Source organism: Miscanthus floridulus, chromosome 12, assembly GCF_019320115.1.
Source record: "Miscanthus floridulus cultivar M001 chromosome 12, ASM1932011v1, whole genome shotgun sequence".
Lineage (NCBI taxonomy): Eukaryota > Viridiplantae > Streptophyta > Magnoliopsida > Poales > Poaceae > Miscanthus > Miscanthus floridulus.
The window spans coordinates 11582215-11593961 of NC_089591.1; the positions used below are offsets into that span (position 1 = coordinate 11582215).

The window sequence follows — 11747 nt, forward strand, 5'->3', positions numbered from 1 at the left end:
AGATGCTAATCTAGAATGGAACAAGAATAATAAACTTGTTATTTTAAAGTTAAAAGATACTAAATAAATATTGGCTTGTAGGCAAAGGATGTCAACCATCTCCACTTATAAGCCTTGCATGATCCTTTATGTCTCTTATTTTGGTTTATGACGGGTAAGTCTAGCTGAGTACCTTCTCGTACTCAGGGTTTATTTCCCTATTGTTGTAGATAACATGATGTACCACGGCTACTGTAAGCACTGCTTTGCTTCTGCAGTGGATGAGGAATAAGACCATGGGCATGGTCATTCTATATGTGATCTCACCATTGTGCTTTTAGTTGGAGATGACTGTGAAAACTGGCTATGTATCTAAACTACTGTTTATGTCATTTAGAACTATGTTGCTTCCGCTACTGCTAAACTGTTGTTCTAACAACTATGATGGAACTCTGATGTATGATAAACTATCTATGAACTTGTTGTAACATGTGGCTTGTATGTTGAATCTTGTACGATCTTGGCTTGTATGTTGGTTGATTCGAGATCCTTCATGATACTCGACGGACTACCAGATTTATATGGGCTCAAGTATGATGGTTTGACTGCCTCGGTGGTGGCAATTGTACTTGTGCTCTTATAAATTGGACGGTTCTGTTACAGGGTCTGTATGCCAGTTCCATTGGTTCCCCTTAGTCTGAGTGGGCTTAGCCACACTGAACTATTAATAGTTGTCGTTAGACGCCCTCTTCTCCTTGCTCTCACTATGGCGCTCGTCTTCCTCTCCTCTTTCCTCGGCGATTCAGATGGCAATTCTATGATAGGTGGCATGATTAGCTGAAGTGACTAGAGCAAGAAGTTGAGGTTAGTCCATAATACTTGATGTGCCTAATTTTCCTTCCTTCCTACTTTGTGATTTCACTATAGTTGGGGCTGAATTGAGGTTTTCTTCTTTTTTTTCTCGAACAGGAAAGTTGCGTGTGTTTTCATTAATATAGAAAAAAGGATACAAGGATTAGAAAAAAAACAACCCCACCAGGAAACACAACACACACTGGCTAGAGACAACTGTCAAAGCCCTCTTGAACTAGGAAAACACATGACTTGGGCGTAGCAGCCTACCAACCGGAGCCTACAGATGTGGGGAGGGCAACCTAATGAGTAGCTCTTGACGATTAGAGGCATCTGTCATATACCAAAGACTGCATTCATCAACCATAATATCATATACAAAACATAATGTTGAAAATTCATAATGTATTTTTCTAAAACAAAATATGATGTCCTTTATCACATCACAAATTTTGAAACCAAAACAAACTTTGTACATAGAGAAATAAAAAAGGAAATTATTTTTAAGGTGTAAATTGAACCAACATGAAATAGCTTAAGGTAGTAAATTTAACCTATTGAAATAGTTGGAGGGAGCAATGAACCAAATATCAGTTTAGGTAGTTATCTAGATGTAAGCTATAAACCTGAGTGGAGTAATTTAGACTTTTTTTCTAAAAAGAATAAGAAAACTAGGAATTCATCTCACTACAGAAGTATTAGTGGAGTTAGTAGAAGTGAATGACGAGTGGGCCATGGAGCAACCCTAGCACACCTGCTCACCAAACTTTCCTCCGCTACAAAACAAAAGAGAAGCGCTAGATGTCTTGCACTCGCTCCCCTTCCTCCTCTCCAAACCCCAAACTCTCGTCGCTTTCCCCACCTGCTACTGCGGTGGTGGCGGTGTGGCCATGGCCTTCCGACTCCAGGCACGGCCCGGCTTCATGGACTGCAACGTCCAGGGCATAGCTCGCCACTGAGGCAGGGACCCGCAAGAGCAGGAAGCGCTCTTCGGCCGCGTGCTGTCCTATACCCACCACACGCTCCCTGCTCGGCCTGTCTCCACAGACGACGACCTCTGCATCCTCTTCGACGTCGATGGCGGGGGCGTTGACCGCGTCAGCCACCTCCCCGACCTGCTCCTCTATGACATCATCTCTCACCTCCCCATCAAGGACGCCGCCGCATGGTCATGCTTTCTCACTGCTAGAGCCCCATTTGGTGCGCTGCTCCACTCGTCCTCATCGACACCTACCTCCTCCCGGTTGGCGACGATGAGATCCCTATCGACCTTGACCACACCAACTCTAACGCCATGACCGCCGCAATCTCCCACATCCTGGTCACGCACCCAGGCCTGTACCACTACGTCTGCCTCACTTGCTGCTACATGGAGGAGGACCGTGCCTAGGTCGAATGTTGGCTCAACCTCCTCGCTTCCAAGGGCGTGCATGAGCTCTTTCTCATCAACCGCCCATTTCTACTCACCATCGATAAGCATCTCCCCACCACCTTCTTTAGCATGACCACCCTCACTCGCCTATACCTTGGCTTCTGGAGGTTCCCAGACATGACTCGCCTACCATGCGGCGCTGCTTTCCCCTACCTTCATGAGCTCGGCCTCTATAGCACCATCATGGACAGCGGCAAAATGGACTTTGTCCTCGCCAGGAGCCCCGTGCTGGAGATCCTCAACATCGAGGGCCACCTACTACCCTCGCTATGTCTCCACATCATGTCAGACCCCGTGGCCACTGGCGAGGCCAGGACGTGAGGAGAGACATCGGAGTCATAGACGATTAGGAGGCGAGGAAAGATTCCCCAGAGCTCAAGTTCTATTTTCATATTAACAATAGTGTTCCCGTTCGGACACCACTCACGCTTAATACATCATAGTTTGGCCCTTGGCCCACATGTCATACTCAAAATTTAAATGATTAAATAGAAATGCATTTTCCAGCTCGGTTGGTGTCCTTCTCTGATGCGCCTTCTTCAACCTGACATCTCCTCCCACTAGAGATTTTGCTTGTCCCTAAGCAGGTGCTTCTGGAAAACATTGACGAAGAACATGGTAGTCCTCCCAAGTCATTGATGCATCTCGAAGGCCGCTCCACTTGATCAGTACTTGAGGGATGGCGGCATTGCCTTTCTTCACCAGGCGTTGACTGAGCATGGCTTGTGGAACAACATTTGCAACTTCAATGTCTATTGTTGCCAGTAGCTCAGAGAAGATAGGTGTGAAGTCTAGAATGAAAGGTTTAAGTTGGGAGACATGGAAAACGTCATGTATCTTACTGTCAGTCGGTAGATTCAGACGGTAAGCAACTTTCCCAATCAGAGCACTGATAGTATAGGGAATTTGAAAGCCAACTTAGGATAGGGTCTGTTAGCCACTGAAGATTGTGTGAATGGTTGTAGTTTCAAGAGGACTTGATCACTGACTTGGAATTACAAGTCACTCCTTTTCTTGTCAGCCATCACCTTCATGCGGTTTTGACCACCAGCCAAATGTTGTTTCAAGGACTACAAGTGGAGCTCTTTGTTGGATATAACTTCAGCTACTGATGGAGATGTGGACTATGTAGTTGCTGGTGTAGCACCCACCTTTGGCTCATACCCATAGAGTGCTTTAAATGGAGAACAACCAATAGCTGAATGGTAGGAAGAGTTGTACCAAAGTTCAGCTAAGGATAGCCATGGTTTCCAGGTAGTTGGTTTGACCATCTGTTTGGGGGTGGTAAGCTGTACTGAGCTTCAAATTCACTTTGTATAGCTTGAAGAGCTCCTTCCAAAAGGCACTGACATAGATAATATCTTTGTCACTGATAATAGACCGAGGAAGGCCATGCAACTTAACCACAGTATCCATGAAAATCTATGCTATAGTGGCAGCTGTGTAGGGGTGTTTGACCGGCATAAAGTGTGCATATTTGGTTAATCTATCCACCACCACTAAGATAACACTGCAACCCTAAGATTTTGGAAGCCCTTGAATAAAATCCATGGACAAATCCATCCACACTCCTTCTAGAATTGGGATTGGTTGCAATAAACCAGCTGGCAAACTATTGGTATGCTTCACCTATTGGCACCTAGAGCACTATTTGACAAAGTTCTCCACTCCTTGTTTCATCCCTTTCCATGCAAAGTGTTTTTTGAGTCTTTGATAAGTGACCTTAGTGCCTGAGTGACCCCCAATGGCACTTGAATGAAATGTGGCAATGAGTTTTGTCTGCAATGCTGAATTACTACCAATCCAGAGTTGAGCTTGTATCTGATAAGGCCATTGTCAAGGCTGTATCTTGCTGGGTTGGGACTGTTGATAGCTAGCTCCTTTAGTAGTTGTTGTGCCCTGGAATCAGTAGTGTAAGAATTGACAACCTCCTGAATCCAATCTGGTTTCACCATGGACACAGCTTGAAGTACATTGAGATGAGCCACTCTTGATAGTGCATTTGCAGCTACATTCTCCTTGCCTTTTCTATATATGATCTTAAACTATAAGCCCATTAGTTTAGTGATAGCCTCCACCACAAGGCGCCGAGCGCTGGCCATGGAGATGGAGCTGCTAGGCCTAATGCCAAGAGGAGGAGATCTAAGGACCTAGCAGCTAGTGAGCCCCACCGCAGACAACGGAAGCCATGGAGGCAGGAAATCCTATACCTATAACCCATAGCAACGAACCGCTGCCACCTAATGCTGCTGGTGACAGCAGCAACGATGACGACGATGTCGACCGCATCAGTGGCCTCCCCGACGCCGTCCTTGGTGAGATACTTTCGCTTCTCTCCACCAAGGAAGCATATGGCTCTCTAATGGAGCAGTTCAATGAAAATGGAGCATATGCCGGTGAAATGGAGCACATCAGTCAAATGGGGCATATGGCTCTCTAATGGAGCAGCTCAAGGAAATGGAGCATGTTCCTGTGAAATGGAGCAGTTGTCATAGAACCAACCAATTTATAAGAGTACAAGTACAATGGCAGCCCTCAAGCGGTCACACTGTCATACTTGAACCCATATAAACCCGGTAGTCCATCGAGTACCACGATGGGTCTCGATAAATGATTTATAACAACCAAGATCGTACATGATTCAACATACATGTCTATCGATGCGGGACCCATAGGATACCCTGCAAGGAAGAGAGAAGATCTAGTCTAACTAGGATTCTTCCCATGTAATCCTAGTAGTAATACTACCCTGTAATCCAACTAGGACTCTACATTATAAACCGACTAGGACTCTGGCCTCCTGACTATATAAAGGAGGGCAGGGCTCCTTAGATTGGGAGTTCAGAGAACAATTGTATGACATGACACTTTATAATCAATCCAACGCAAAGGCTAACGCCGATTGGACGTAGGGCTATTACTCAATCAAAGATTGAGGGCTCGAACCAGGATAAATCGACTGTCTCTTGCATTAACCATCGAGTTCCGCATACGCTGAAGCCCGAATATACTGCCCCGGGTACCCCCATGGCAGGCTATCGGTGATCAAACATCGACAACATCACATATTACATAAAGTTCATAGATACATTTCCATCATCAGAGTATGAAATAAAGTTATTACAAATCAAGTGTGATAAACAAAAGCAGAAGCAAATTAAGTTTGAAAGTAGCATTTGCCAACATAGTTTGATACGGTGCCAACATATGATCACAGTCCATAAAAGCATGTAGAGGGATTAATAAAGAAGCCTGCCCAAGGCTTACTCCTCATCCACAGCGGGATAGAAGCAACTCTTGCAATAACCATGATACACAGTGCCATCTGCAACAATGGGAAATAGAACCCGGAGTATGAGAAGGTACTCAGCTAGACTTATCCGTCATAAACCAGAAATAAAATGACTCCAAGGATCATGCAAGGCTGTATAAGTGGAGATAGCTTGACAACTTTTTGCATAAAAAGCAATTAAATCAATTATACAATTATAATTCTGTTATCAAGTTAATTATGACTATCCATCTCTAAATTAGCAACTATCATGTGCTAAACATGTGGTATATTATTTTAAGAGCATACACTAGTAACCATAGCCGGTATTGTAAATACATGTTCATGCGAACCATCATGTTCCATAATACAGTTACTACGATGTTGGAGCTAGCCAAGTTTCTCACTATCCGGGAGAGACAGCGATTCGAATCGATTTCAACCAACTAGGAATTTATTCCTAACACAAACCCTGGCAGACCAGATCAATGGTCACCTTAGGTCACCTTTAGTACAACTCAGGTACACATTTCGTGGGTTCGTACCATGCCGCACAATCGAGGACACCAAATGCCAGGACGTTCAGGCCTAGCCTGCCCTTGGGCTCAGTCTGGCTCCCCGCAAGGAGCGCACAACAGAATGGGGCCCGGCCTGAGTTGAGCTACCTAGCTTTATGGTCAGAACGAATTATCCAACCAGCTAAGTGATAGGCATGCGTTCAATCTTGTCAGAAGTTCCAACAACGGTACGGTCCTTGATCGGCACAGACGGAATCACATGAGTCAACCTACACATAGACTCTGCCTGGCCTTGATTTTCTTTTACCCCATGGTTCTATTCCACAATAGCAAATATAGCCAACCGTGCTTCGGTATCCACCTATATCTCATAGGTGACAGAAAATCACCTGACTTCTACCAGTCTAAGCATGGCTAAGCATATATTCGATCCTGGACCTACATAGGGTTAAAGGTGTATATATCTAGACAAGGAATTTATATGCATCAAGTGGTTCCAATCAACTCTTATAACCTAATGCATCAATCATAAGGACTTAGTAATATTTTGTAAAATACTAGGAGACTTAGAATGCTCTGGGGCTTGCCTTTCAGAAAGGAAGTGGGGAGGTGATCAGGGCACTCCGGAAGCTCTTCTGGGTTCTGCTCCTCTTCTTTGGGAACTGCGGTTTGAGGAATCTCCTGCTGGTCCCCTTCCTCTCCTTCGTTGAACTCTAGCAATGTTATCTCTTCCGTCGATCCTAGATGCATGAATATGACATAAGATATTGCGAATGCATAGATGCCGACAGGTATAGTACGATGCTACATGAAGAATGCATTCTTGTAAGTATTCTTAACAGCATGTTGTTAAAGTAATAACAAGTGTATCACATTTTTCTGAGTATGAGCATATCTCTTTTTAATTACTAAAACAAACACTTCAACAATTCATTTACTACCTACAAAATAGCAGCTATTTGTTTTACTCATAACTGGAGTTCTACTTATCCAAATGCTGTGATCTTGGACTTTTTGGAAAGCTTATAAAATTGTCTACAGCTCTTATTTAATCACCAAAAGTTAATTCACACTTTATCTTGACCAAAACAGACAATCAATCCAGTGCTGTCCAGAAATTCCAGGGAGCAAGTATTTCGGAATACTAACTTTAAACAGCTATAACTCCTAAACCCTTTGGCCTATTGCTCTAAAAGTTTAACACAAGATTCTTGTGAGCCTATTTCAAGCATGTTAGGAGCTAAAACAGTCTATGACCCAAAAATAAAAGTTGTTCCTCTTGCCAAATACTACAACTTTGCTTTAGTGACCACCTCCATGCAAGGTCTCTATCACATAGTTCAAACTTGGTCAAACATGATACATTCAAATGATGGTATACACTTAAACTATGGCTTAGTGACCAAATTACCCCTAACCATGAATACCAAAGTTGTTTATAATGATCTTCTAAACATGTTTAAGCTATTGGCAAGGTCACACAATCATTTCATACATTAGTTGCTCATAAATCTTTTCAGGTCCACACATAGCATCACTTAAGTACTTGATCATGAAAAGTGATCTTCATGAACAATGTTCCATTTGTTAACCTAAGTGCAGCTAATATGTTTTAGTGACTCACATCAACCATTTACATGTATTCACTCATGATCATATGCATATATACAAAGAAACATAAAATAACAAGCATGTTTCAATCACATGTTTCAAATGTAAAAGCTTAAATATGAATGCTTGATGCTCATGCTCATGCTATGCAAGTCAAATTATGCAAGGCTAACACTTAGGGTGTTACAGCGGCTCAATGAAATGGAGCATGTGCCAGTGAGATGGAGCACATCATCAAAATGGAGCATGTGCCAGGGAAATGGAGCACATCGGTCAAATGGAGCATGTGGCTCTCTAATGGAGCAGCTCAAGGAAATGGAGCATGTGTCGGTGAAATGGAGCACATCCGCAAAATGGAGCATGTGGCTCTCTAATGGAGCAGCTCAAGGAAATGGAGCATGTGCTTGTGAAATGGAGCAGCTCAGTGAAATGGAGCATGTGCCGGTCAAATGGAGCACATAAGCAAAATGAAGCATGTGCCGAGGAAATGGAGCACATCAGCAAAATGAAGCAGCTGGCCCTGTAATGGAGCAGCTTAGGGAAATGGAACATGTGCCAGTCAAATGGAGCAGCTCAATGAAATGGAGCATGTGCTAGTCAAATGGAGCACCTCAGCAAAATGGAGCATGTGCTAGGGAAATGGAGCACATCAGCAAAATGGAGCATGTGCCAGTGAAATGGAGCAAATCAGTGAAATGGAGCATGTGCCGATCAAATGGAGCACATCAGTCAAATGAAGCATGTGGCTCCTTAATGGAGCAGCTCAAGGAAATGGAGCATGTGCCGGTCAAATGGAGCACATCAGCAAAATGGAGCATGTGTGTGTGAAATGGAGTAGCTCAATGAAATAGCATGTGACGGTGAAATGCAGCACTTCAGCAAAATGAAGCATGTGCCGGGGAAATGGAGCACATGAGCAAAATGAAGCATCTGGTTCTCTAATGGAGCAGCTTAGTGAAATGGAGCATGTGCCGGTCAAATGGAGCAGCTCAGTGAAATGGAGCATGTGCCAGTCAAATGGAGCACCTCAGCAAAATGGAGCATGTACCGGTGAAATGGAGCATATCAGCAAAATGGAGCAGGTGTTTGTGAAATGGAGCAGCTTAATGAAATGGAGCATGTGACGGTGAAATGGAGCACATCAGCAAAATGAAGCATGTGCTGGGGAAATGGAGCACATTAGCAAAATGAAGCATCTGGCTCTCTAATGGAGCAGCTCAGTGAAATGGAGCATGTGCCGGTCAATGAAATGGAGCATTTCATTGAGCTGCTCCATTTCACCGGCACATGCTCCATTTTGCTGATATGCCGTAACACCTCTGGTGTTTTAAACACTAAAATATGCCATGTCACCGGCACATGCTCCATTTTGCACATCATTTTTGAGTTAGTAAAAACTTTGATAATGCATTCACTAAAACAAGTTTACTTTTATGATTATTTGTGTTGACTTGTATGGATGAATCAAGTTCATAACTCTGGTATTAAATTTGAATTCCAAAACCCTAATTTCTAGCCTTTTAAATTCTGCCCTGGAAAACCTAATTCAAAATCTAAGCACATTTTGGGGTTGAGCCTAAAAGGAAAAAATGTAGAGCTTGTCAATGTGTACAAAGTTGGTTTTTAGAGTTTTCAAAGTTGTTATGTAAAATTTGGAGTAATTTAAAAGGGGATAAATTCTTTAAGTGTCCCCTTTTGATTTCAAACTTGCATTTTCAAATCTAGACAGAATTAGGGTATGGTTATTAAAGCAAAGTTGTAGAACTTTGAATTTGGAACAACTTTTATTTTTGGAGATTTTTGAGTTTCCATACAAGTTTGAGAGTAATTTGAGAAATTGAGTGAGTGGCAATTCGGTAATTTGCTTGAACAGTGCAAGCAGGAAGCTTTCGCCGCTGGCCATGCTTCCACCGGCTTCTATGCGCATCCGCGAGTGCCACCTCTTGCTTCGACGTGTCCACATTGCCATAACATGTCGAGCGCACCTTCTTCCACCACCCTCTGCTCGCTTGATAACTCTGGGCGCCGTCCAATCGCTCTCTCCCTTCCCTCTATTTTTCCCATCACCGCCGCCCTACTCCGTCGAGCTCACACCGGAGCCACCGATCCTTCCTGTCTCCAACTAGTGTCACCACCATAACCATGTTTGCTTGGCGCACCTGTAGAGCCATCTAGCTGAGCCTCTCTCTCCCTGGAGTGCCCGACGTAACATCGTCTTCCTCCTCTCCGACGAGATGGCACCATGATCCACTCCACCATAGACACGGAGTTCTGGTGGGCTTCTCACTTCGCTGTTTATTGTTTCATGACCCTCATGATTTAGCATTGCTCGTAGTCTTGATCGTTCATCATTTGGCAGTTTGCTTTTGTCGGATCGGAGCTTTGCCGTCAGTTCACGCCGCCGCCATCGTCTCCAACGTCGATGACTTAGCTCCGACTCGCCGCAGCCGTCATTCTTGAGCACATTAGCTTCGGGGTGAGCCACTGATCATGCATGTGTAGTCTTTTTAACCTCTACCATACCGTAGCCACCGGACCATGGGATGCCGGTGAGTTTTGCTCTGCCGTGCCGCTACGCTCATCGCTGCTTGCGTTGTAGAGCATTGGGGGTTCTATTAAGGGCTTGGTTAAGTCTGTTAGGAGTTGCTGAGTACGCTAAAGACCTTTGTATCACTGGTGAAGTCATAGATCACCAGGCGCACATCGGCCGTGCTCCGCTGAGCCGCCATCGTCGTCGGCAAGGTCGCTCTAGTGACCTAGAGTTCAACCTGTGCCACCGGTGTGTGCGCAATGTCTTGGAGGTCATGTTGGTCCGAGTCCCATCACCGGAGACCTCATCGTTGGCCAGAACGCACCGGTCAGAGGCTCGACGTCGTGCTGCTCTCACTGACGGGTGGGACCCTGATGTCAGTGACCGTTTATTAAAAATGAAATTTTCTATTTTTCAGAAATGATTAAATAGTGCCATGATTTGTTTATTTTGTGTAGAATTAAATAGAGCTCCAAAAATTATGACAATTTTTGTGTGACCTCTCTGTGATGTAAAATTTTTAGGAAAAATATTAAATGTTACTTTTCAGTACATTTTGAATGTGATAAAAATTGCTCATATTAATTAAGAAATGGGTTTTCTTGATTTTTCTAGGCTTATATAATTATCCAAAAATTATGAGAATTGTTTTTACACTTAGCTATCATGTGATGAGCCTTCACAAAAATTTTGAGCTCAATTGGAAAAAGTTGATTTATTTCATAATTTTGAATTAATTGTTAATTAATAAAAACAAATATTAACCCTTAATGACTTAGGTGTTGTTTGAATTTGGGATTGAGTGATGACCTTGGGTCATAAGCATAAGATGATCCTAGGCATTTAAAGGTAGTGTTTGAGTTTATAAAAAAGGTTTAGTTAGTTTTTGACTTGTAACTATACCGCGAAGGAAAGTTGTATTCAATTTATTAACTTTTGCATCCATCGTGAAGCATCATGTTTTATATCTCGCATCATTTTAAACATGGCATTATTACTACGTGTAGTGAATGAAAGTGAGAACGTGGTAGTCAACCAAGTTGTTGACGGAGTTAATCCGCCTATTGAGGTCGGGTTTGATATCTGTGGAACATCTCCGAAACCTGACTTTTCCGACAACCAAGGCAAGCCCCGGATGCATTTAAACCTACCTTGTGTATTACAAATTTATATTGCTTTTGTTTTTAAATACTGCATTAAGTGATTAGGAGTTGAGTGGAAACCTAATTGGTGCATTGCCAACCTTGTTTTTCCATATCAACCTTGTTACCAGCTTCAATTCGAGAATGCCTAATTATGCTTAGCCATGCTTAGACCAATAGAAGTCGGGTGATTACCTGTCACCTGCGAGATATAAATGGATTTTTGGATACGATTGGTTATTTATGTTATCATGAGATATAATCATGTGGAGCAATAAATCTAGACCGGGCGGACTCGGTGTATGAGAGCCACAAGACATGGATGTCTTGTGAGTGGGTTCTTTCCGTCGGTATCGGTTAAGAACTGTCCGTTGTTGAATTGCATGAGGTGAGACTTTGTAATACTGGCCAC

The 11747-nt window shown here is 43.3% G+C and overlaps 1 pseudogene; it reads left to right on the forward strand.

The window, feature by feature from the left end:
- The first annotated feature begins 1721 nt into the window (after positions 1-1721).
- LOC136495548 (F-box/FBD/LRR-repeat protein At1g13570-like) lies at positions 1722-2584 on the forward strand (annotated as a pseudogene).
- The last annotated feature ends 9163 nt before the right edge of the window (positions 2585-11747 follow it).